Genomic DNA, 6,118 nt, shown 5'->3' with positions numbered 1-6,118 from the left:
ACGGCGTCTAGGAATGTTAATTGTTCAACGTGCATTGCAGGACTGACCAGTTCGCTTCCGTAGAAGGAAAAGTAGGGCATCTACTGCCTGCTTATGTAAATAATGCCTTCATATTACGACTGTCATCATGACGATCATAAGCCTGGTAAGGCACCAGATGGGGGCGACACTGTCATGGTGCAGTGGTTAACCCCACTAGTTTCATATGCACATTCACCAAACCCCTCTTTAGTGGAAAATAAAATATTTTTTTTCAAATTCAAGACATTTTTTTTTACCGGTGCACAAAATGAGCCATGCATGAACATCACCTTGTTCAAAGAACAAAACCAACACAACTCACAACAAATTACACACCTGCAAATCAGTGTGACTTCTGCTGTTGCCTTTGCGAGAACAGTTCAGACATGCATCATCATAAATTTACACGATAAAGCAGGTATGTTCGGACCTCCACAGTGGAGCTCTGCCGAACCCCTGAGACCGACTCACCGAACCCCTAGGGTTTGATGGAACCCAGGTTAAGAACCACTGTGTTAGTGGCTTTGTCCTTTATGACTGTAGGTCATTTATTTGATCGCATAGTTATGTTAATGACATAGTTCCTTATTTGTTCACATAGGATTAGATACATCATTTTCTCTATATATACTTGAATTACTCAGTTACACGTTGTCAGAAATGTTTGCCTTCTATGCCTTCTATGTTTCTGTTGTTACTTTGAAATTTTGTACATAAAGACTGGTTTCCCACTCATGTCTACTGTCTGCTTCTGGGTCCAAATCCTGGATTAAACGTGACAGTATGTACTGACCATCATGGACCCAGCAGACTCAGGAGACCCAATTGTCAACGTGAGCATCTTCTGAAGACTGTTGTGGACTCTATTCAGAACCTTTGCACCATCGTGAACTCAATAGCCGCACAGATGGCGTCCAGCGTCCCATTGCTGATTTCATCACCTGGTCAGCCCCGCATCTCTAATCTGGGAGATACCAACTCACTGACAACAGCTTTTTTTCCTCACCGGGAGCCCAACATTCCATCGCCTGAACAATATTTCGGGTAGGAGCTTGTGGCTGGTTCCTGTTAAAGTGCTCCCTATTTTTTTAGCAACAAGCAAGTGCATATTTGGACGATGGCTCAAAGTTGGCCTATGTCATCAACTTGCTTCGGGGAAGAGCAGGAAGATGGGCCAACGCCTTATGAGAATCAAAGTCAGAAATCTTGGAATCATTTGCTTCATTTTCCGAGGAGATGCAAAGAGTTTTTGATCAGCCTTTCATTAATCCAGCTAATACGTCAGGACTCTCAATCAGCTGCAGACTATGCCATCGAGTTCAAGATTTTAGCCTCTAAAAGTGGATGGAAAGAGGCTGGACAAAAAAAAGCTTTAATTTGCGGACTGTCCGAGGAACTTCAAAATCAGATGGCTTCCCGAGATGAACCTGAGACTCTTGAACAATTAATCTCTGTAGTAATCTGGATTAATAATCGCATCAGAGAATTCACCTCCTGATCTCTCTTTGGTTCCTCCTGAATATCACGATTTAGGGGAGGTGTTTAGTAAGTCTCGAGCGCTTTCCCGGAGGGAGGCAGACCAGTGATGAAATCAATTGATAGGTGGGAACTTGCCGATTGATTTCATCACTGGTTAGCCTCCCTCCTTTGGAAACATGCTCATATTGACTGTGGTTGACAGATTCTCCAAGATGGTTCATTTTGTTCCATTGCCCAAACTCCCCTCCGCCATTGAGACTACTAATAATGGTGGATCATGTCTTCAGTTTTATATTTATATCAGCCTCCACTATTCCCCTCCCAGGAGCAGGAGATCGCTGTCTTGCACGTATCTGGCTTCCCAAATGTATCGGTCCTTAGTGACCCCAAGAACGGGACAAGTGAAGAGCTCGTGGACCTGTTCTAAATAATATTATTTTTTTAAAGTTATGGGGCATTGCGATTTCCTAGTAATTCTGTAGAAAAGATGAAAATGTAAACAGTTTGACATTTTGACATTAAAATGTTTCCTTCCTCAAAAATCCTTAACAATATTGTCTTTGCATGGGTGAATACCATCAGTTATTAATAATAACATAATTTTTAATTAACATTTTTTTAGACTTAGTAAGTGTGTATCCAAGTTTAATAATACATCTCCACAAATGACATTTTTCAGTCTTTGTTTTCAGATTTTTTTTTCCAAACACTCACTGTATAATATATTTAGAAACAATTTCTAAATTCACTTTACAAGGTCTTTAATAAAAATTCTAAAAAAAACGTCATAAAAATATTCGAATAATAATGAAAATGTTATGGAAAAGCTGTCTCTCATCACAATCAATAGAGGGCGCCCACCAATTAATCCTTGCTCCAAGGTTTTGCAGCATGCAGTTCCTGTGCCTCAACTGTTGTCGCTGTAACATGACACGTCTTCTAATATTGGGCAAATAACATGAGCAGAAGCTCCAGTTGGATCAGTTTTTTTCAGCATTCCACTGCAGCTATCCATTAAAAAATCGCCTGAAATATAGACCATTAATCATTAAGCTGTCAGTAATAGAGTACAAATTATTCTAGATTTTATAACCTTTTTTTTAACATCAGAGAAGGTTCATATTGGTTGTGCTGTACTTATTCCAATCATTGTTGTAGCATTTTTCTAACACTGCTCTCGTTGTGTGGGATTACCTCATACATTTTCCTTTAGGTCTAATGGGCTAATTAAATGAACAACTGACTTTATTAGGTTTGGTATTCATGTCTGCATTTTTTTTGCTTGCGGTTCAATGAATTCATTAGAATAAACATAAAGTAGCACTTTTATTTGCCATTTTGGAATCATTAAAACAGTAATTTAAAGACATTAAGAAATATATGACAGTTGCACTTTAGTCTTACAAAGCATTATATTACAGAGGGTTGGGTTGAGACTGATGTACCTGCTTTCAAATGTTAAAATAGTGAAAGTTTAGACTTGTCCAAGGATTATGGTGAAGAGAGAACATATTACAGCTGCTGCAGACCTGCTTGCATCATGACCCAGTTTGATCCTCTTTGAAGGATTCGTTGTGTGCAGGCATTTTGTCCCCATGCCAGCTGCTTGTCATGGACAATGGCCAGACTGTGCAAAGCGACAGCTGCCAAAAGCTGCTACTTTGAACTCTCATAGGTGATTACATACAAAAGAAGGACACAAGTAAAAAAAAAAAAAAAAAAAATAGAGTTCCACTAAGATCTAAGGTGAATGAGACGAGTCTACATAAATAAAGAGGCTTCTCAGTCGTGACTGCTAAAATACACACAAAGAAGCTTATACAAACCGTGATCACTCAAATTTCCCAAACCTGTCCACACAGCAGTACTTTCTCACACTGTTGATATTACACAATTACAGTTAGATGATGTTATTGTCTGGAATAGGTCCCAAAAGTTTTTGGATGTGGCAAACACGACAATCATGTCTGGGTCACTTGCATTACGTTTGGCCCGTTCACACGTAAGTCTCATTTATCTGAATGATATGGGAAATGATACTGAGGCTGTTACTGCTAACACGAGTTCATCTTAAGTATATTAAGAAGCTACAAAGGGTCATGGAAAAACCACAATGTATTCCAGCAGACATTGTAGATGTTACGCATGAAAGAACAGTTCGACTGGAACAAAGCTGGTTGGCCTGTCTGCTTCTCAGTTCTGAGCTTCTGGGTTGGAAATCATAATTTGGGTCTTGGTGGGCAAGCACATTGTCCTAGTGGTTGCCATGTCTAAGGTCTCGGGTTTGAATTTCGGTTCAGGGCCGACTGTGCGGACTTTGCGATGTTACATTTACTGTCTTTTCCGCACTATAAGGCGCACCTAAAAACCTCCAATTTTCTCAAAGGCCGACAATGCGCCTTATAATCAGGTGCGCCTTATATATGGACCGATATTGAGCCACTACAGCAGGCGTGTCCAAAGTCCAGCCCGCGGGCCAAATGTATATATCTTATTTATGGACACAGTTTCAAAATGGGCCATTCATTGAAGGTGCGCCTTATAATCCGGTGCGCCTTATCGTGAGGAAAATACGGTAATTAATTGTAATTCCTTAGAAAAGAGAATGCATCAGTGCTTCTTCTTAAGGCACTCAGTAAATATTTTATTTTGAATCAGTATGTATATGCTGCCTGTTTGTTTCAAAAGCTTGGCCTATATCATCCCACCTGTCAGCGTTTGCACACATTGCGTCATCCATCTGACCCTGCAATGGCACATTTGCTTAGTGGTGTGTTTCACAGTTTTATGGCCAGCACAGGTGGTGTCTGTCCGTCTGTTGTTGGGAGAACTATCCAACTGTAGAATAGCTCTGAGTTAACAACAACTGCTAAAACCAACTGTTGTTTGGTATTTTGTAGGCATGATGGATTCGCTTTGCAATGTTTGTGGCTGTGAAATATATAACATGTAGCCATTTATTTTCCTTACAGCTTCACATAAAAATATTTCATTTATTGTGATATAAGCAGCACAACTAACACTGTACTAAATCAACTGCCGTATTCTCTTGAAATAGGTCAAACGGTTCCTAGTATGGTAGAATATCTGTTTGACTTGATTGATGCATCTTCAAGTTCTACATTATTATTCTTGACTCTCTTCTGAAATATCCAGGCTTTTCCATGACATAATAATAATAAGGTAAGCAATACAGTCAGGCTTGTATCAGTCAGGGCCACGATCTGTTTATACGATCACACTAAAGGACGTGAAGCTACAGAATGTGAATGCACAGACATATTCCCAGGATGTTAAATCCTCTGATTTGACTTCCGCAATAGCTGGATAAAGTCAACAGCTACAAGCGGTCCAACATGATGTCATAGAACATGATCTAATTCTGTGGCCAGATGATTGAATCATGCATTTTCCTTTAATTCGTGGCTTATTTAATGAACAGAGCTCTTTGTACGTTTCTTAAGATGAAGATTGGTATGCACATTTGCTCGTATTTCTTGCTTGCGGTTCAGTGAAAGAGTGCAGAATTATGAAAAATTAGTACTATGTAGCAGATTTTTATTGACCAGACTTAGTGTCCAATTACCTAGGAACTAACAAGCCATTCTTTACAAGGAAAGACTTTCATAAGGACATGGTTTGAACAAAAATCCTTAATAAATGAGTAATTCCATATATAATTATTTCCATGCTGGTTATAAAAAGTCAGGGTCGGTTTGGGTGAAAGCTACCCGAATTCAATCATAAGGTATTCTATGGTAAATGGACCGAGACTGGAAGTTCAATTTAGTAAAAAAAAATAAATGAATGGCTTTAGAACAAGCTCAAGGCAGTAGTCCTCAAATGTCCCTGTCAGTGTATGAATACAGTTTGTGTGACGTAACATTGTAAGGCTGTGGTGAAAAATTGACTTAATAAATGCAGTCCATTTACTATTAAGCATACAAATGCAGCTCTGTGGTTTGTCATCTTTGTAGAGTGTCTTTAAAGCTACTCAGGAGCAGTTGTTTAATGTGTGTGGTGTGTTTGTGGCTTGTGTGTCAATTTTCACATGTAAATAGGTCCAGGAAAGTGCTTCTACGCTAAATTAAAGATAATGAGTGCATGATCATTACACTTCTTTCAACTTTTTATTCTTTCTTTCAGGATGTGACACCTTTTTTTTTCCTTGTCATAAACTTTTTTTACATTTTCCTTGCTTTTTAAGGTCCATTTAATTTTTACAACAGTAATAGACTGTGTAGCATATGACAGAAGACCCGTGAGAGTCTCTCAGATTGACTGCAACAGGAGAGACAACTGGTTGCATTTTCTCCTGAATGACTTTAATTATGTGGCTTACTTTCTATTTTCGACGAAAGGCAGCCGCATCTCACCCTCCTTCCCCCAAAACAGTTGGGACATTGCTCCATGATTAAACGCCAACTGTTTGAAAGCCAATTGTTTTTTTTTTTTTCACAAGTGGTCTAACGACACGTGCGTAAACACATTTGTGTCACGTCTTACTTTGTATGTACAGTTTTACATGCTTATACTTGTGTCCATCCAAGAATAGACTGTTAACATTTAAAATCAACCACACGTACTTATTGTTGATGATACCACACCTTGCTACCTA

Source organism: Syngnathus floridae, chromosome 9 (genome assembly GCF_059516105.1).
Source record: "Syngnathus floridae isolate MCC-2025c chromosome 9, RoL_Sflo_1.0, whole genome shotgun sequence".
In the NCBI taxonomy this organism is placed as follows: domain Eukaryota; kingdom Metazoa; phylum Chordata; class Actinopteri; order Syngnathiformes; family Syngnathidae; genus Syngnathus; species Syngnathus floridae.
Note: the sequence above shows the minus strand (reverse complement) of the source record.